The sequence below is a fragment of the Rhinolophus sinicus genome, linkage group LG05, assembly GCF_036562045.2.
Source record: "Rhinolophus sinicus isolate RSC01 linkage group LG05, ASM3656204v1, whole genome shotgun sequence".
In the NCBI taxonomy this organism is placed as follows: Eukaryota; Metazoa; Chordata; class Mammalia; order Chiroptera; family Rhinolophidae; genus Rhinolophus; species Rhinolophus sinicus.
In genome coordinates, this window is record NC_133755.1 from 148075780 (window position 1) to 148097542 (window position 21763).

At 33.5% G+C, this 21763-nt stretch overlaps 1 long non-coding RNA gene across 1 annotated transcript in view; it reads right to left on the reverse strand.

The window, feature by feature from the left end:
• Nucleotides 1-4693: 4693 nt before the first annotated feature.
• LOC109452181 (uncharacterized) overlaps nucleotides 4694-21763 on the reverse strand; it is a 151840-nt gene continuing 134770 nt past the window's right edge. Inside the window, exon 4 of the long non-coding RNA XR_002138106.2 lies at nucleotides 4694-4839. This is a non-coding gene — a long non-coding RNA (uncharacterized LOC109452181). The remainder of the gene's footprint in view (nucleotides 4840-21763) is intronic.

Genomic DNA, 21763 nt, shown 5'->3' on the forward strand with positions numbered 1-21763 from the left:
TTAGGGGCTTATGGGCACATTTTGGCTAGCAGCCTGCCATGTGCCCATGTCCGGCATTGAGTGAGTTCTGCTCAGAGGAAGTCTCCTTATGACCATACAAGAGCATGTACACGGGGTTTCTAACCAAAAGCGGCTTAGCAATGAGATAGGTATGTAGCACAGGCAAGGCCGAGGGAGGCACCTCGAAACACACTCAGCACTGAGCGTCGTTGGCTGGACACTGCAGTTGCAGAGCTGGAGGACGACGGCTGCATTGTTTTATCGTGCCCGTGTGCATGTTGGCTAGGACAGAGATATGACTGCGGTAAGATCCTGCCACATGTGAAACACGTCTGGAATTGCTATATCACGTGATGACTGTATGCTTACCTGTTTCGTTGTGATTTATAATAGTCTTTGGAGATATGCAGTCTCGCTATTTAAAATAGCCTCATCATTTAAAAATAAAATGAGCCTTCCATCAACACTGACTATAAAAATTTGCATAAAATGTCTGTACTGTTGCCCTCCCACCTTAACTTTACCATACTTGGAATTCAAGCTCTCATCTCCAAAGGAGCCATTGTGCAAAACAAGAACCATATGAAACTTAGAAAATAGCTGAGAATATAAATGTAGGGTAAGTGAAGGGGCTATAAAATAAGGGATTAGTTGAAGCCATATCTTTTTTTTTTAACTTCCTGTTTTGTATTTATTCATTCTTTCAATGAATAATTATTGTGTGCCTTCTATGTGTAAGGCACGGTAGTAGGACAAAATGAGAGAAAGATAATTTTGAGGCACAGAGTACTTTGAGAGGTAGGTTGCTGCTGAGTAGTGTGACAATAAGCATAGTTTAAAACAGAAAAGGAGTGTTGCTGAGTATACCTAAAAAAAAAAAAAAAACTGAACAGCAGGCAACATTCAAGTGAAAGATTAATACGTATAAAGAAGTCAAAGATTCCCAACATATATTGCATATGCCAAAATTGTATCCATAGCCAGCCCTATAGTCAGGAAAGAAATAAATGTGGGTTCTCTGCCTCCTTCCTTTCTGCTGAACTCAGAGCTTTGTCTCAAATATAATAACCACAGTTCAACTTAATTACACACTCAATAAGATTCAGGTGGGGAGAGGCTATAATTTGACATATTTTTTCTTGCGTGTGAAAAATTATATTTGAAAGCTAAACCATTTACAAGCATATTTTGAGTGTACCTGCACGGAATCTTTTTTTTTTTTTTTTTCCTCCCTTCACAGGACCTAACTTGTCATGGAACTATATAGAGTTTAACTATCTATGTAAAGGCAAGCTGAATACCTAGAAAAATTTCCTTCTTCACTGTTAAAAGTTCAAGATATACTTATGGCCAGTATCTTTCAACCTATCATAGACACAAAGTTGTTTCTTTTGGGTTTCTAAGTCTGAGACTTCTTAAATCCTAAATATTCACAAATAATGCATTAATGATACATTGAAACTATTTTTCTCTTGAGTTTAAATTTGTGGTAAAATTTTTCTTCAAATTTTAAAAACTCAGAATTAATCTAATCCTTCTTTGGGTGAAGTTTTCAAAGCAGTGAAAGAATTTTTTTTTTCTCAACTCTGTACCAAGATCATTCCAACTAATAGTATATACTTAAATTCTTGTGAGTAATCTTAAATAATTTGCCAAGAGATCAGCTTAATAACTTGAGGAAAAGAATAATTACATCTGAGATGATTGGGCTATGACACAGGTACATTCTTGTTATATTCCTTTTTCTTCTCTGAAATTTCTTAGACACAAACAGTTTATCAGATTTAATTACATTTTAGGAATTATATTTAGAAACAGTCATGAGACTTCATCCTTAGTTTTTATGGGACCTGGATCTGAAGAGATAAATCAGAATGGTTGTTAAAATCTGAAGTAATATTGTTGAGATTCTACTGGCAACACAACTGCTAATTTGGATTAAGTGTTGTGACTTTATTACATTTTAGTCATAAAGATTGAGTGTTAAATATTATAACATTTCATAAAATGTTAAAGAGCTCATTTTGGGTCACTATTCTGGTTCCTATTTGTATTTTTCTGGATATGCATTTAAGAGTAGAGTAGCTGTCCATATGACTGACATACTGAGAAAAAGAATTAACTACCGTGTTTCCTCAAAAATACGTCCAGGTCTTATATTAGTTTTTGCTCCAAAAGATGCATTAGAGCTGATGGTCCAGCTAGGCCTTATTTTTGGGAAAAGACGGTAAAAGATTTTTAAAGTTTTATGACTAGAAAACTCCCAAGGGAATCAAGATATCCCAGAAACATTATTAACATATTAAGGCAGAAATCCCCCATTGCTCTGACTGCCGTACACTAAGAGGTACTCCACAGACAGTAGCATAAATCAGTGAAGAGTGAACCTTGCTTCTGCCACCTAATAAACATCCTGGGCATTAGTTTCCACATATATAAAGGAGAGAAATAAGTGGTACTAAATAGAGTTGTGAGAATTAAATCAGATCTTGAACAAAAGCTAAGAAAGTGGCTGGGACAGAGCAGCTTTTCAATAAATGATAGCTGTATACCAATGTATACCAGAGAAAGAAATGCTGAGCAATAATGAGCAAGTAAATCACCACAACCCTGTGAGTCCTGGGTTTCAGTCCTAAAGAACTGGTGAAATGAAAAAAGCATAGTGTTTCCACTGACCAATTTGTGTGGTGTGTGTGTGTGTGTGTGTGTGTGTGTGTGTGTGTGTAGGAAACACATGTTACTGATATATGAGCGATTTAATTCTAGTTCTTTATTTTCTTTCACTCAACAGGCAAAAGCCTCTTGTGCTCAACCTCTTCCTTCTTAGTGCTTATTTGAAGCATTAAGTCCTATGTTCTCTAAGAGTATATGATTGCTAATGGGAGCTAATCATGTAAACTACACTCTACACATGTGTTACCTAGTGCTTTACCCTTCTTGGGTCTAGAAATGTTTTAACTTTATTAAAAACTTAGCTCCTTAAGAAGGCACTAACTGAAAATTTTCATTGTTAGAAATTTCAGGAAAGATTATGGGTGAGGGGGTTCATGATCTAAAAGTCCTTGTAGATTTCTGGACACCCTTCTGCACACAAAGCCAGTCCTTCCTGTGGCTTCTGTGTTGTTTCATGGTCCATGTCAGGTAAATGTGGGGCTGTATTATTTAATCACAAGACACCTATTCAACTTTATTCTTGAGTTCTGGGATGTAACTTCTTTGGAAAAGAATTTAGCAAAATGTACTCTGAGCCTTATTTATATCCAAATATTCATATACAGTTAAAATTCAGTAACTGAAAATTTATGTAAAATAATTCAAAGGAAAACAATATACAATAGCAATGTGCATAAAAAATCACTGAGGTATTGTTTAGAGTAATATTGGAGATAATCTAATTGCTTAACAAGGGGGAAACGGCTGAATGAATATCAAAGTAAGTCAATAAAATATGTAGTTACTAAAGGACTCATTATAAAAAACATTATGTAATAACATGAAAATGGCATGATATAATGTTAATTGAATAAAACATAATGAAGAGCATATTAACTCATTATTACAAATTCAGGAAATATGTAAGCATGAATACATACTTGAAGTAAAAACTGCAAATTATGTATTATGTATTATGATAGAAATTGTGAATGATTTTCCTTTCTTTTTCTGTTTTCTATACTGACACAATTCTTTTTGTACAACAGAAATCAATACTGAGTAAGCAACACATAATTGAATATAACCTACAAAACACACTATACAAAATATGTTTAAGTATAATTCTGTATATCAAGATTTAACCTGGTACTGTTTAAATTAATACTTATATGGATAGTTCAATGCACAGTCACTTTTGTTTTTCAGTTAGTAACCTAGAAAAAAACTGAGAGTAAAGGTAGTGACTAAGACGTAGAAGACATGGATTATTGCTTCAACTAAGCCACTAACTGATGGCTTAACCTGACACAGTTTATTTATCTGAAACAGAATTTTTTCACGTGTAAAACTCAGCAGGTGAACTGAAAGGTTTTTGTAGGTACCCTTCTACTCTAAAGTTCTGTGAGACTGAGCTTATAGTTCTTTCTTCAAAGCCTAGCTAATGTTTATTCCCTCTATTCAGGAACTATCTTGCATGCTAATAAAATTAACTACTATTACTTATTTAGGACATCTGCTGAAAATGTGACTTAGTTAAATCGCAAACAATCATAAGTCTTATCCACTATTAAAAATTTCTTCCCAACTCCCTGTCAATCCTAAGAATTTTATCTTTGGAGTTGCATAGGGTAAAAATCATATATAGATGATTATCTGAAAATGAAAACTAGAGTGTAAATATTTTCTTTACATATGCTTCTTCTTTTTAAACTTCCTCAATAGTTTTACCCAATTTAAATTTTAATTTAATTAGGAATCATAGAACTATGTCAATGAAGTTTTCCACAAAAATATGACTGGATTAGGTATATAAATATAAATATATATATATATATATATATATATATATATATATATATATATATAATTGTAATTACTAACTGTAATTAATTAAAAATCCATACATTAGGATTTGGAGTGATTGAATCAATTTGCTATGAATATAACACAAACTACTGAGGATATTTGAAAATAAGCTCTAGCAAAGATTTCCAAGAATCTCTCAAATAAAATATATTCTAATTCTTACCACCTTAGAAGTAACTGGATCATCACAAAGGAGCTACGTATAGAGTTGGGGCCGTCCAGAAACAGATTACTTTTTGACATTTTCAGTGCCAGGAAGGAAACCAATTGCCTCTAATCAGAGACTTCGGTAATTAGTACAATTCAAGAGCTCACCACCTACAGGAAATGAAAAAACAGAACACAGTCTGTTAAAGCAGCTTGTTTTGCTTTGATCTTCAGTAAAACTCTGCTGCAGTACCCTAGCATTCCAGCTTAATTGAACATGAGGGTTCACAATGGCTACAGCCTGTCGGCAGCTGATTTCAGTGAGGAAACTCCACCTTTTTTGCTCTGTTCCCTATCGTGTTTGACAAGAAACTCTTCCTTATAGAGATAAACTTGTGAAATGTTATCTGATATGGCATGAAGACAGTGTCAATTTGAAAACATCGATATATTTGAATAAGCTACAAAACATTTAAGCTTTGTAGGAACCAACTATATTTCATTATAAAATCTTTCCTCAAATAGCTGACAGCATACACACAAAGTCATTTATCCAACAAGTATCTATGGAATATTTGTACCATTACACAGACTTTTTTAAAGTACAAGAAAGGACAAAAATCACAAAATATTTAGCCCCAGGAACCACAAATTTTAAAATTCCATGTACTTTGAGATTTGTTTATTTAGCTCAAATTGTGGGTCAGATAAGAGGCATTCTGATCTGCAGACTTATTATTTCAGATGCTTTATCTTCTGAGTAATATTAGTCAGGTAGAGATTCCAGGAATGTATAGTCCGGGAAGTTTCAAAGGGCAACATTTTTGTCAGAGTTAACTAAGAGGTAGGAGAGAGAGAGAGAGAGCGCAACAGATTAAACAAACTATTCCCATAAACACTCTTTGCCACTTATAAGAATGACTCCATGCCAAGAGAGCAAGGATAGAATTGACCCAAGTAAAGTCAATTCTAAAGTCATGCACTGGGCTCGGCACAGGATCTGGCAATAACTACCAAGATAGCCCCTAATAGGAGCAAATACGCATTTCAAAGCTATCAGTCTAAAATGGCTCCTGTAGTTTGTATCCAATGACCATTGCACATAATTCTTTATGGTTTTGCCTATTAGTTGTTTGACTTTTGAATTAAGGCAAATGAAGCATTAGGTTAAGAGAACATTAAGTCTCACCAGGATGAAATGCTACCAAGGGCCTTTAGGTTTTCATCTACTGACTTGGTCCCATCCAATCCTTTTCAGTGACATTTGCTTAAACTGAAATACCTACAGTTACTTACTTGTAATTGGTAAAACAATCCTTGGTGTGGCTTTATTGGAGGTGGGTGAGCAAGAGAAAATTTATTAAAGATTTTACTCCATTTTTAGAATTCATTTTTTTCCCATTTCTTCTTTTAATTAAATGATGCCAGCATCAACACTACTTGTCCTTTTTGTCCATAGTCTTTCTAACTGACAAAAAGTTTAGATGTGGAAAATACAGGAATTATACACATTCCTGACAGGTTTTACCCTTGAGAAATTTTCACATCCTTGTTTTTGCTCCCTCTTTATTTTATCCTTTCTTACATACTTGTGATTTCAAGAACAACCCTGAAATTTTAAATCCAGTTTCTAAAAATTCACAGGTGACTTTTCAACCTATTTGCTTTTTAATTTATTATTAACCTTTTAGTTCTGAAATAAGGTTTTGGAGCTTAGTTTCTTTGAGTTCATGTAGTCAAGTCCACTAATTTATGCAAAGGGCATGCGTATTTTTACTGAATCTCACAATTTGTTTCAGTGGAAATCAAATTACAACCCAGGTTTCCAGGCTCCCATCAGTGTTTTTTCCGCCACATCTTATTGTGGCTTTTAAGATGCAATATTACAGATAGATAGATAGATAGATAGATAGATAGATAGATAGATAGATAGATAGATAGATAGAATAACACCTGAGTTTTTTTTAAATAAATATTTCTGCTAATAACCAGCAAAATAAAACATTGGAGTCCTCCCCCCACCACCCGGTGTATTTTAGTGAGGAGCTATAATCCCTGACAAATTGAGACAATGAAAGAAAGAAAACAAGGGTCTTCTCAGGCTCTCTTGATCCAGTCAATTCTCAAGAAAAAATTTATTCTCCACTTAGGCTGGCCTTTCCTAAAGACCAGAGACCTCTTATGGGATTGTTTCGAATACTGGACTGTGGATAGAAAAATTCTCTGAGAAACAGGCTGAAAGTAAAATCCTGACGTTGGCATGGTGTATTTTAATAGTAACCCTGAAATTGGTTACAAAACATATGTTTTGTCTGATTCTAATTGTGTATATCTTCAAAGTCATTTTGTTAATAGAAACTGTTCTAGCCTGTTATTAAACTCGGAATCCTTTTTTAAAGGGATAAAAATTGCTTTGGTAAGAACTTTAACATTAAAAAAGTCTATTAATTAGATCAACAAAGTCTAATAAAATGAAGACTATGCATCTTTATTCAGGATTCAAGCATTAGTCCAACTTAATTCAAAATTAATATATTGTTAATATTTTATGGTTATAGATAGTGACAAAAATTACTTTGCCTCTAACCTTATGTGATGAAGAATTAGTGAGATATAGACATGGTTATATGTTTCTAAAATTGCATTTCTCAGGGAAATATATCTATCTTCTGAATATTTTTGACAACAAAGTTGCAGTTTTTCGAATAAAAGACAAAGAATGACCAACAATGTTAAGGGATTTTGAAACATGCAAAATAGTGAAAATGGGATAGGAAAAACTGAAGTAACAAAATAAGAAAAGAAAAGAAATCAGCTGAACTGTCAAGTTTTCTTAATTTATTGAAAGAAGCCTTTAGGAGATTAGGTGTTGAGTCTTCCGTTCTCATACTTCAAGGTGAGATAATGTTGGCATGGCCATTTAGAGCCCTCACCTTTTCTACCTTGTTTGGCAAGCTTTAGATGAACGCTTCTGTAGTTTAGTAATACCTTCTCTTTGGATATACTTTTCATCTCTAAACAATATATAAACATTACACCTCCAGTTCTAGGAGACCTTGAGGCACAAAGTAAAAGCAGAATGGATGTGATCATGGGAATATCCATAGTGAGGCATTAACACCTACAGTTAAATATGTCAGCATCAGAATTCCTACCGCACCACCCACCATTTCACACAATTCAGCCAGCTGACTCATTCAAAACCTCAAGGCTAATCAGAATAAATTAATGAGTCACTATTAATAAATGAGCAGAGTATGTCGCTTTATTCCTCACTGGGGTAAAATAACCCTCTTGAGTACTTCTGAAGTGAATGTATATCAACTAGCGAGTCTGTTGAATTACTAAGACTATCTTTGATAATTTATGTACTTAGAGAAGACATGAAATTTTCAGAGCTCTGGGTTAATATGTACCAGGTAAGGGCAACTGTAAAGAAATTATTTACCATATATTTATGAAGAAAAAAATTGACTGACAGACTTTGTTATGACTCTTAATAATAATGATCATATTTTATGAGTATGGTGGGATGAAGCAGTCAGACCTGACCTTGGCATTTCTGTCAACATGTTCATAATTCATCCAATGGAAGTATTCAAAGAAAGCCTTTTGTTTTGCCCTTTCTTTTGAATTCAGAAGTCTCACACTGTGCATAATAATATTTTTCACTCCTATTAGGTGATATAATCATAAGAATGTGTTTAAGATCTGCAGGTAAGACATTCAATGTAAATGCAATCCGTTATTGAGGGAAGTCAAAATGCCCATTCAAGTGACTGGGAGAAAACAGAAATTCATCAGGACTCAAAATCCCAAATAAGACTTCCATATTAATTAGTGCTGATTTTAATATTAACTATTTTAATAAATTATTTTTCTTTGTTTTTTCTATTCACTTAAAAAGTATTTAATAGCTTTATAGAATTACAGTTTGTATACCATAAAATCCACCAATTGAAAGTATGCAGGATAATGATTTTTAGTAAAATTTAGACTTGTGCAAGGACCATCTTAATTGAGTTTTAGATAATTTCCCTCACTCTAAAAAGATCTTCCACATCTGTTTTCAGTGAAACCTGCTTCATTTTTAGTCTCAGGCAACCACTGGCATAGTTTCTGTCCTTACAGCTTTGCTTTTATTAGAAATTTTATATAAAAAGTGTTAGTCAGATAAAAAGCCCACCCTCAAATGCCTACACCCCAATCCCTGAAACCTGTAAATATATTACCTCACATAGCAAAAGGGACATTACTGACGTAAATAAAACTGTCAGATGGGAGATTATCCTGGATTATCTGTGTGAGCCCACCAGTGCTGTCTTTGAAGACAGAGGAAGGGGCTCATGAGCCAGGGAATGCCGGTGGCCCCTAGAAGGGAAAAGTTAAGGAAAACCAATTTTCTTCTAGAGTTTCCAGAAAGGAACTATACCCAAAGCAATATCTACTATAAAATAATCAGTGATCTCTTTTGGAAGGATTGCTTGTTATTTATTGATAGCATATAAGCACCATGTACAGCCTTAAAAAGCTGGAGCTATTTTTGTTGGTATTCAAAATGGTGGAACCCAGAGAAGCTGGACAACGTTTTAATATTCTACTACCTATTTCCTACCATGGAACAAATAATAAAGAATTTCTTTTAATTTATATTTTGTTGCTGTGCCATTATTGCTAGTCTAAGAAGAACCATTTAAACATTTGTTTAAGTGAAACAAATATTAGCTAGTCATTAGCTAGCACATTCCTTTTGCACAGTCTCAGTGAATTTTTTCAAGTTCTGGATCTCTCCTTCATTTAGTCAGACCATTGTAAAATATGAGTAAAACTGTCAATATCTGAATATTCCCATTTACCTCAGACTCTGAAGAGAGTTAATGTGGCACACTTGACATTTAGCCTAATCACCATAATCACAACAAATCACGCAGGAAAATGTCAGTGAACAAACAAACAAACAAATTAAAAAAATCTTCCTCTCAGATAAGCTGGTTTAGTTTTCTCCAAATGTCTATTTGTGGGAAAAGATTTGAGAGTCCTCTTGTTTCCAATTTATAGTTGAGTTGAAACAACTGTATAGAAGAAGACTATCTAGATATCTGAAATAACTGAATTTTGGTTTAGGACTAATCTCAATTCATCTATTTGGCATATGGAGTTATAGCTTATTAGAATTAAAAAAGCAATAGATAACACATTTACAGACTTTTCTTTGTATAAATTATAAGAGTACACCTCTAGAAATGATTAGGATATGTTAAACCACACATATCATTCTGAAAATTATTTTTCCTCTGAGGGCTAATTGCTGAACTTTAGCTTTTGCTAAGATATCGGCCACTGATGAAGTGTGGTCATGTATCTACACGGTCTGTAAAGTTATCTATCCCCCTGATAAGTCCAGTGCCCATCTGACACGATACATAATCTTTACAACATTATTGATTATATTCCCCATATTGTATATCCTTGTGACTATACTATGACTATTAATTTGTACTTTCTAATCCATTTACTTTCTCTCTCATCTCTACCCCCCTGCCATCTAGCAACTATGAGTTTTTTCTCTGTACCTCTCAGTCTATTTGCTTGCTCATTTATTCTGTTCTTTAGATTCCACATATAAATGAGATCATATGGTATTCGTCTTTCTCAGTTTCACTTATTTCACTTAGCATAATGTTCTCTAGGCCTATCCATTTTGTTGCAAATGGTAAGATTTCATACTTCTTTATAGCTGAATAATAACTCCATTGTATAAATGCACCACGGTTTCTTTATCCAATTGTCTATTGATGGGCATTTTGGTTGTTTCCCTATCTTGGCTATTATGAAAAGCACTGCAATAAACATAGGGGTGCATATATTTTTTTTCGAATTAGTGTTTTGGATTCCTTTGGATAGATACCCAGGAGTACAACTGCTAGGTCATAAGATAGCTCCATTTTCAATTTTTTGAGGTACTTCCATTCTGTTTTCCATAGTGGCTGCCCCACTCTGCGATTCCACCAACAGTGCAACAGGATTCCCTTTTCTCCACATCCTCGCCAACATTTGCTTGTTGGTTTATTGATGATAGCCATTCTGACTGGGGTTAGGTTGTATCTCATCGTGGTTTTTATGTTCATTTCTCTAATGATTAGTGACGTTGAGCATTTTTTCCTTATGTCTGTTGGCCATCTGTATGTCCTCTTTAGAGAAATGCCTCTTTATGTCCTCTGCCCATTTTTTAATTGGATTGGTTGTTTTTTGGTGTTCTGTTGTATGAGTTTTTAATAAATTTTGGATAGTAACACCTTATCAGATGTATCATTGACAAATATCTTCTACCATTCAGTAGGCTGCCTTTTTGTTTTATTGATGGTTTCCTTTGTTGTAAAAAAAAATTTTCGTTTGATGTAATCCCACATGTTTATTTTTTTCTTTTGCTTCCCTTGCCCAAGAGGATATATCAGTAAAAATATTACTAAGGGTAATGTCTGTGAATTTACTTCCTATATTTTCTTCTAGGAGGTTTATGGTCTCGGATCTTACATTTAAGTCTTTAATCTAGTTTGAATTTATTCTTGTATATGGTTTAAGAGGGTGTTCCAGTTTCATTTTTTTTGCATGTATCTGTCCAGTTTGCCCAGCACCATTTATTAAAAACGCTGTTTTCATCCCAATGTAAATTCTTGCTTCCATTGTCATAGGTTAAATGACCATACAGACATGGATTTATTTCCAACTCTCTATTCTAATAGAGTCTAATTTATGGACTCTCTATTCTGTTCCATTGATCTGTGTGTGTGCTTTTATGCCAATACCATGCTGTTTTGGTTACTATAGCCTTGTAGTATGCTTTGATGTCAGGTAGTGTGATACCACCCACTTTGTTCTTATTTCTCAAGATTGCTGTGGCTATTGGGGTCTTTTATGGTTTCATATAAATTTTAGGATTATTGTTCTAGTTCTATGAAAAATGTCATTGATAGTTTGATAGAGGTTGCATTGAATCTATGTATTGCCTTAGGTAGTGTGGACATTTCAACTATATTAATTCTTCCTATCCATGAGCATGGTATATGTTTCCAGTTATTTGTATCTTCTTTAATTTCTCTCTTCAATGTCTTATAATTTTCTGAGTACAGGTCTTTTTGGTTAAATTTATTCCTAAGCATTTTATTGTTTTTGAAGCAACTGTAAATGGGTTTTCTTAATTTGTCCTTCTGATAGTTTATTGGCGTATACATACAACTAATTTCCGAATATTAGTTTTGTATCCTGCTACTTTACTAAATTAATTTATCAGTTCTAATAGTTTTTGGTGGAATCTTTAGGGTCCTCTATATATAGTATCATGTCATCTGCATACAATGACAATTTTACTTCCTCCTTTCCAATTCGGAGGTCCTTTATTTCTTTTTCTTGTCTGATTGTTGTGGCTAGAACATCCAGTACTATGTGGAATTAAAGTTGTGAAAGTGGGCAACCTTGTCCTGTTCCTGATCTTAAGGGGAATGCTTTTAGCTATTACTCATTGAGTATGACATTAGCTGTGGGTTTATAACACATTGCCTTTATTATGTTGAGGTATGATCCCTCTATTCCCAATTTGCTAAGAGTTTTTATCATACATGGATGCTGGACTTTGTCAAATGCTTTTTCTACATCTATTGATTTGACCATAACCATATGATTTTTATTTTTATTTTTGTTAATGTGGTGTATCACGTTAATTGATTTGTGAATATTGAACCAACCTTGCATAGCAGGAATGAATTCCACATGGTCAGGGTATATGATCTTGTTAATGTATTGCTGAATTTGGTTTGCTAACATTTTGTTGAGGATTTTTGCTTCTATGTTCATTACGGATGTTGGCCCATAGTTTTCTTTTTTTGTAATGTCTTTGTCTGGTTTTGGGATCAGGTTGATACTGGTTTCATAAAATGAGCTTGGGAGACTTCCCTCCTTCTGGATTTTTTGGAATAGTTTGAGGAGAATAGGTATTTCTTTTTTGAATATTTGGTAAAATTCTCTGTGGAGCCATCTGGTCCAGGATTTTTATTTGTTTGGAGCTTGTTGATTACTGATTCATTTGCATTGGTAATAATTGGTCCATTCAGAGTTTCTGTTTCTTCTTGACTCAGCCTTGGGAGATGGTATGCTTCTAGGAATTTATCCATTTCATCCATATTGTCTAATATGTTGCTGTAAAATTGTTCATGGCATATTATTATTATTATTATTATTATTGTTATTGTTATTATTGTATTTCTGTGGTGTCTGTTGTCACTTCTCCCTTTTATTTTATTTCTGATTTTATTAATTTGGGCTCTCTGTTTTTCTTGATAAATCTAGAATTTGTCAATCACAAGTTCTAGAAATATAATTTCCTGCTCTCAATAAAAAAAATATAATTTTTCCAGTTGACAGGTTAAAGAACATCACTTCTGATATCCAGCATCAGTTGCAGTAATCAGTGTGGGTAGCTGAGTGGAAACAGACTTTATTTCTTATGTCTCAGATGACATGGGCTTTGTCTAAGTCTTGCCTGGCATCCTGAGAAGTCTGTATAGCATCACTATTTCTTTGCTTTTCCAGCAAATTCTTTTCTCTAATTTTTGACTAAAAAGGAGCATTCACATTCCCCAATGTCTTTACCTTAACTTCCTGAGAATATTTATAGTGCTGTAGATAATATTAGTAAGTGTAATTTTTATTGCTTTCTTTAAGTGTTTAAGATTTTCTGTTTCCTTTTTAAATTATCGCCAAGTAACATGTTAAATATATATGCAGTTACATTTTAGTAGAACGTTAAAATGGTAAAGAGAAAAAGGACATTTAGCTTTTTGAATTCATTATGAGAATTTTCAAAACCATCATTTGAAAAGAATGTTTCTCAGATATATTGAATAATAGTATATTCTCTTTGTTGGCCTACCCAAATCTGAATTTGAACATCAAAACCCATTTATTTGTTTCTCTATAATTTTCATCAAAATTCTTAGGTAAAATTACAGGCCAGGAATCAAAGGGAGTGAGATTATGTGATATAGAATCCTTTATTTATTTCAAAACAAATTTGGTATTGTTAAATCTACTTAAAATCATCTTGGTTTTTCCTTTTAGTGACTTAATGATCTTTTAATAATTTTAATTATATTTAAGTTTTTGCATATAAGTCACGAATTAAAGCTACTAATACTTGACTTATAGTTTTTAACATATGTAGACATTAAAGAAAATTTGCACATCAGGAATTTCTTCATCAGAAAAAAAATTGGTTTATTTTCTTTTGTAAATATTTGTGATTTTATGTGTGATTGTATGTACATTTAGGCCTACTTGTATACCATCATCTAATTTTTAAAAAAGCTGATTTTAAAATTAATTTTTCAACTAAAAAGACAACTTGGAGTTGAAAAACTCAGACAATAATAAAAAATAAGGGTTGTCTTTTGGATTTACTGGGGTCAAAATGCAGTACCAAATATCACAGGCACTGTCTTTTACAATTCCTGGTATTTTTTTACTTTTGAGGGTATCTTGATGTACCATTTGGTCTCCTACTTTTACTTTCTTGTTTGCCAAGGCAAGTCTCAATGAGGTGTAGAAAAGATATCTGGGGCCAAATAATACAGTGTGGTTGAAAAACACTTGCCTCATGTAAATGTAGTCTCGGTGAGAGTATCTATGATTTGCCTGTCCAACAATAATATCTTGTGGTCTTGGAAAAATCCTGGTATTGTTGTTTTAATTTGTTTATATGCAGAATTTTAAGGGTTTAATAAATGTCATTAAATATGAGATGATCGTTCAAGTTGTTAAGTTAAAATTATTTTTAAAATAAATCAGCAAAGTAGTGTTTGCTTTCAATATAACATTTTCTTTCAAAGAATTGTGGTAGAAATAGTTGTGTAAAAGAAAAAAAAAATCCTTAATATCATAAGTGGCATCCTAAAGAGATTGTTGTCAATAATGTTACAACTCATTGACTTATCTAGAAGAAGTTTTCGATGGTATGCCATTATACATATTGCAGTAAATCTTTGCTTGATTCTTATGTCTATTTTCATATGATGAATTACAAAACAGCTGTTGCAATGGCCCTACTCCTTCTCATATTTTGTGTTGTGGTTTAGGCTTATAAGTGAAGCTTTTCTTCACTGCTTGATTTAGCAATGCTCTTGTAGATATGTTATATAAGGTGAGTTTGCTGAAACCGGCTAGTCAAGGACCATTGCAAAACTCCTGAGAGTTTTGTGTCTCTTTTGACAGCTCATAGCTGCAAAACAAATTTTGTTTCCAATGTCCATATAATACCTAAATTTGGAGTTCCTGGAAAATAATTCACATTAATTCCTTGGATGCTTCTTCCTTCCTAGGACACTCTGCCATCACACTGATATGTCTGTCATAAAAAGATGGCAACGGTATTCTTACATTCTTAGCATTCATAGCACTACATTTTCTTTACTGTTTGCAAAGTATTGTATTAAATGTCCTAGGGGAGTCTGCAAGATGAAAGTAGACATTTCTTATCATGAACCCCAGGTTAAAATTCTATTTCTGAAACATTTTGGCTATGAGGACAACTTTCTTAAACAATCTTAGCCGCAGTTGCCTTATGTATAAAACAGGGCTAAGAACAGAGGCTAAATAGATCATAGCTTTCTTATATTTTCACCTCAGACTATTTAAAGTGAAGCTGACTTGTAAAAAGCTAAGCAACAAGGACTAGAGCAACAATGAAAAAGTACATAACTTGTGTCATGAAAGATCCCATGAAAACATCCTTTAAAAACAGTATCTCTCTCAATAATGTCGGATAAGTTGTAATGTCTATAAGATAGGAAAAAGGCAGATGTTATTTCCTTTACTATCAATACAACCTCTGGGATAGGTGGTGGGGTAGACTTGGTTACTGAATCTTCTATCTGCCTATGTATACTATTTTGTTTGAGAGAGAGAGAGAGAGAGAGAGAGAGAGAGAGAGAGAGAGAGAGGTGTGTGAGTGGAGATACCCTAGTATACCCTAGGGTGAGTGGGTATACCCTAGTAATAGGTGAATTGCTGGGATTCAGAAGGCTTAGCTAGGATTCAGGACTCAGTCCTGACACTCACTTGTTCTCTGATCTAGACCCTTAATAGTGGTTTTCTCATATTTAAAAGATGGTAATAACAATTTCTTACTAAATGTCCCTTGGATGTTATAAAAATCACATGAGATAAGTATATGCAAGTGATTTATAAACCATAAAGTACCATAAAATGTGAATCCCTCTTATTCAAGGTATGTGTATGTGTCTTCAGATGGAAAGCAAATGCCTTTGGTGCTCTACCATTCTCTCTCAATATTTTTATTCTAAAATAACACAAATAAAAAAAAGCCTCACAAATTAGTATATAATGATGGATTATTATAAAGGGAACACACTTGTAAATACAACCTAGATCAAGAAATATAACTTTACCTGATATTTCAGAAGCTCCTTTATGTGCCCCATCCGTCATAACCTCTTATGGTTTCCCAAACATAACCACTACTCTAATTTTTATAGTGATCATTTGCTTAGTTTTCTTTATAGTTTCATCACCCAAGTGTCCCTCACTAGACCCTATAATTGCATTGTATCCATTTTTTAAAGTAATATATCTTTTCAGTCTCTATTAACCTTCCAGTTCCCTCCTCTGTTCTTTCCTCTTCCTTCCTATTGAAGAATCCAAGTAATTCACCCTGGAAACTTTCCACAGTCTGAATTTCATTGACTGTACACATGGTGGGGTCAGTACAGTTTTCCCTGTCCTGTGTGTTTCCTGAAAATTGGCAGCTGGATCAAGACTCCTCGTCAGAATATTTATACTTTTAGTAATATTATTGTCAGTGTTGGGTTTTATTCATCAGTTCCTCGTTGTCTCTTCTTCTGGATGCTGTCAGCCATTGCTGCTCAATGCCTAGATCTTTTGGTTCACAAGACATTGCAAAATGGTAGTTGGTCAAATTCTATAACTTCATTTTTATATATTAGTTGAAATACTTTTATAAAGTTATGGTTTCCCTCATATACTATTTGTTCACTCAGTGGCATAGTTTATAAAAATAAAGATTGATTGATTCCCTTTTATATACCAGTTTTCAAGATCATGAATTCCAAGTATAATCGTTTTTGAAGCTCAAACTGTTCTATTGAGGCTTGATCCAGTGATTCTTAATCTTTTTGACATCATCTTAGTTGTCTTTGATAGTTGCAGATTTATAAACTACATTTCCTCCTTCAGACCTGGAATTATCCATTTCTCTGAAACCTTGTTTTTTTTTTAAGTGCGAAAGATTTTCAAAATAACAATCTGGGTGCCAAGAGCTTGTGATTTCTTTTCTAGGCCTTTTAAGTGCACAGAACAGGAAAACGTATGTGTGTGTGTTTACACACATGTTTAAATGTATGTATATAAAATATCTCATAGTTTCACACTGATGCTTTCAATTCATATTTAGAACTACTGAGCTTTTATTTAAACTCTTCTGAAGTATACCCATTTCTTCATTTTCCTACAACAATGTCCTTGTTCTCAAGGACACAGGGGATGATAGAATTAGGATATTCCATATAGCTAAGTTGTTTATTTCACATTATACACATGACATCCTCAGAATAACAATACTGCATATGATTACTGAGAATAGGTAATTGTTTTCCATATACTCTCCCCAGACATCTCTATTTTTTAAATAGTGGTACTTACTATGTTTACATTGTCAGAGCATCTTGCTATTACACATTCTCTTTCTCTCTCTCTTAACTCTCATTTATTTTTGGTTCATTTAATTTTGCTGCAATCTCTCACCTGAAATCTTTAGCTCTTGTGAATGTATTTTCATGTACAGATAGTTGTTCAAATTGACGTTTCTGCCAGAGAACAAATGCTGGAAACTCCTATACCACCATTTTGCTGATATCACTATCTAATATTGTTTTCTTTGTATCTGTCCTGCTTGGGATTTGCTGAACTTCATAAACTTAGTAATTGGTACCTTTCATTAGTTTTAGATAATACATGGACAGAATTTCTTCAAAAACTGCTTTGGTTCTATTCTTTCTCTCTTCTCCTTCTGAGACAAAAATGACATGTCTATTAGACCATTTAACTATGCCCCCATAAATTATTTTACACTGTTGATTTTTTCCCTTCGTTTCCCCCCTGTGATTCTATTACCCTCTCTTCAAATTCACTAATCCTGCCTCCTACTGTGACTCATCTCCCATTCAGCTCGTCTACTGAAATATCAATGTCTGATACTGAAAACTTGATTTCTAGGATATCCATTGTTTTTATATATATTGATCCCATTTCTCTGTTGAAATTCTCCTTGACTTCATCCTTTTATCCTCTATCTGAATACACTAATTGCATTTATTTTAAACTCTGTCTGCTCCCTACAATGTCTGGATTATCAGTTGGTCCACTTTTTCTGTTTTTCTCTTTATTATCAGTCGCTTTTTTTTTTAATCTCTTTGTATGTCTAGAAATTTGTGACTGTGTGTGTGTGTGTGTAAAAAAAACTTCAGTCTCCAAATGGTATTTCCCACCAACTACGTCTCCTCCTTTGCACTATTAGATAGATAAAGTGAGAGTTTGATTAATTTAAACATCAGACCAGGCTGTATTGTAGTTTTAGTAAGACTTGATCTAGTCTGGATTTGTCAGTGCTCCTTAGGAATAATCCTACAAAGACATTAATTGAGATCCATGTTCAGTCTCTGTTTACTGAGCCTTCTAAGGCTAAGGGAAATTGAGTTATTTTTATTAGAGGTTTTGAGCTTAGCTGTTTAGACTTCTACTCCATGCAAGTTTCAAATTCTGGGAAAAGTCTTATAAGGTAGGCTGACCATGCAAAATCTTCTTTTTAGTGAGACTTTGTTTTCCAATCGCTAACAGATTTTGAGAAATTTTATTCTGTCTTCTAGAATGTTTGGCCCAGTCCACCAGCCTTCTGTGTAGTCTATTAAAAACAAACTTACATATTATGTTGTAACTACTACTTGCGAATGCTAAATGGTGAAGGCACTTTTTTCTCTCTCTCTCTAGAAGATATATTAAAACTGATGTAAAATGAGAATGTATTTTGTTACTAATTTTTTGACCTACTCACATACAACTAAACATTTATACATATTGTAATCAATGTGGCTTTTATTGTTAAGTAAAATTTAAAATAATAACATTTGGAGGTATCAGGAACCTGACAGGAAATTATACTACAAGTCTATAGTAATCAAAACAGCATGTTACTGGCACAAAAACAGACACATAGATTAATGGAACAGAATAGAGAGCCCAGGAATAAATCCACGCCTATATGGTCACTTAATCTACGACAATGAAAGCAAGAATTTACGCTGGGGTAAAGACAGTCTATTCAATAAATGGTGCTGGGAAATCTGGATAGACACATGCAAAAAAATGAAGCTGGACCACCTCCTTACACCATATACAAGAACAAATTCAAAATAGATTTAAGATTTAAATGTAAGATCTGAACCCATAAAACTCCTAGAAGAAAATATAGGAAGAAAGTTTACAGATATTACCTGGAGTAAGATTTTTACTGATATATCCCCTCAGGCAAGGGAAGTAAGAAAAGAAATAAACATATGAGATTACATCAAACTAAAAAGTTTTTTCACAGCAAAGGAAACCATCAATAAAACAAAAAGAGATCCTACTGAATGGGAGAAGATTTTTGTCAATGGTATATGTGATAAGGACTTAATATCCAAAATTTATAAAAACTCATTCAACTCAACACCAAAAACACAAACAACACAATTAAAAAATGGGCAGAGGACATGAAGAGACATTTTTCTAAAGAGGACATACAGATGGATGGCAAATAGACATATGAAAAAAAAATCAACCTTACCAATCATTAGAGAAATGCAAATAAAAACCACAATAAGATACCACATCACCCCAGTCAAAATGGCTATCATCAATAACTCAACAAGCAATAAGTGTTGGAGAGATTGTGGAGAAAAGGGAACCCTGGTGCACTGTTGATGAGATTGCTGATTGGTGCAGCCACTAAGGAAAAAAGTATGGAAGTATCTCAAAAAACTGGAAATGGAACTACCTCATGACCCAGCAATTCCACTTCTGGGTATCCATCCAGAGAAATCTAAAACCCTAATTCAAAAATATTTATGCACCCCTATGTTTAGTGCAGCACTATTCACAATAGCCAAGACATGGAAACAACTGAAATGACCATTGATAGACAACTGGATTAAGAAACTGTGGTACATTTATACAAGGGAGTATTACTTAGCCATAAAGAAGAATGAAATCTTACCATTCACAATGATATGGACAGACCTGGAGAACATTATGCTAAGTGAAATAAGTCAGACAAAGACAAATACCATATGATCTCTCTTATATGTGGAATCTAAAGAATATAATAAATGAACAAACTAATCAGAAACAGTCTTAGAGATAGAGAGGAAAAACTGAGGGTTGCTAGATGAAAGGTGGGGTGGGGATGAGGGAGAAGGTGAGGGGATTAGAAAGCACAATCAGTAACCACAAGATTGCCACGAGGATACAAAACTATTTGGGGAGTATAATCAATAATGTTGTAAAGATTTTGTAGGGTATCCAATGGACACTTGTCTTATTAGGGAGACCACTGCAGGGATGATGTAGGTGCCTGACCACTGCAGTGTACACCTGAAGCTGAAGCTGAATAAAAATGAATGTCAACTATAATTAAAGTGTGTACACACACACACACACACACACACACACACACACAGTCACAAGAAGTGGAGTACAGCATAAGGAATAGAGACGTGGAAATGTATGTGATATATGTGATGTCAGGGGTAGTAGATTGGAAGAGGGGGGTTATCACTTTGTGAGAGGTATAAATGATAAATGTCTAAGTATTACGTTGATTTATACACCTGAAACTAATAAAAAATAAAAATTAAAATAAATAAAATAATAATCTTTGAAAACATTTCAGTCAAGATAAAATTCTTATTATAGAACACCCTAATTTTGCTAAGCTTCCTTTCATAACGTCTATGTGGATTCTCTTGATTAAGTAATTTCTATTTCCTAAGAGTGTACAAGAACTGGTTCTGTCCCCATTAAAGATTAAATATTGTCAAACAAGTATTCAGTATAGTAACATGACAATAACAGAAAGGTCAGAAAATTATATCTCACTCCTTTTTCCAGATTCTGCCACTAATCCTGTCACTCTAACCTGGGTGAGGTGGGTTAAAGGACGTGAGAAAAGGGTGAGTTTGCAAATTCCTCAAGTTCATGTTTATTTAAACTTTAATCTCTAGAAAGCTACTTTCTAAATATTATCATAGCCCACACCAACAATAGCTTGATTAGAAATTGTTGCTTACCTCACTAGCTGAAGTAGAAAGTAGAAGGCTATGGTTCTCATACAGAATCAAGGAGAAATTGTGAATTTACAGACAAAAGCCTTTTAAAACAGGATGGGCATTTTTTTTTTTTTTTTTTTTTTTTTTTTCAATTTATGTGCACTTGTCCTACTAACTAAGCAAAGATCATTTTAAAGAGAAAATGAGGCTAAGGGTTGATGAATTATGTTCTAAATAAATGCCACTCAAATATGAGAAGCAATTAAGAGGATGCAGAAAAATCAGGATTAAAAAAGGTAAAGGATCTTCCCTGCCTTGCAATGTTGTACATCAAAGCAGAAAATCTATTGAAAGTACTCCAAACTTTAAAGTACTCTAGAAAAATCAATTAATCTAAGAAAGCTATCAAGTTATTCCTGAGTTCTTAATACAGTGCTAATTAATTTTCATTCTTAGTCTGATTTGTAATACACAATTAAAATCACCAAACAAAAGTATTCTTACTTAGTTATTAGAAAACTTACTTCATAGAAATAGTTCATTAATATATATGTTAATAAATATTCTAAAGCTATATGTGTGAGTAGCATCAATAAAATGTCTAAAATGGTGTACCAAGATTATTTTTGTGTTTCAAATAAGAAAAAAAAAAGTTAAATTAACTTAAGCAGAACAAAATATATTGGCTTGTACAACTGAAAATCCAG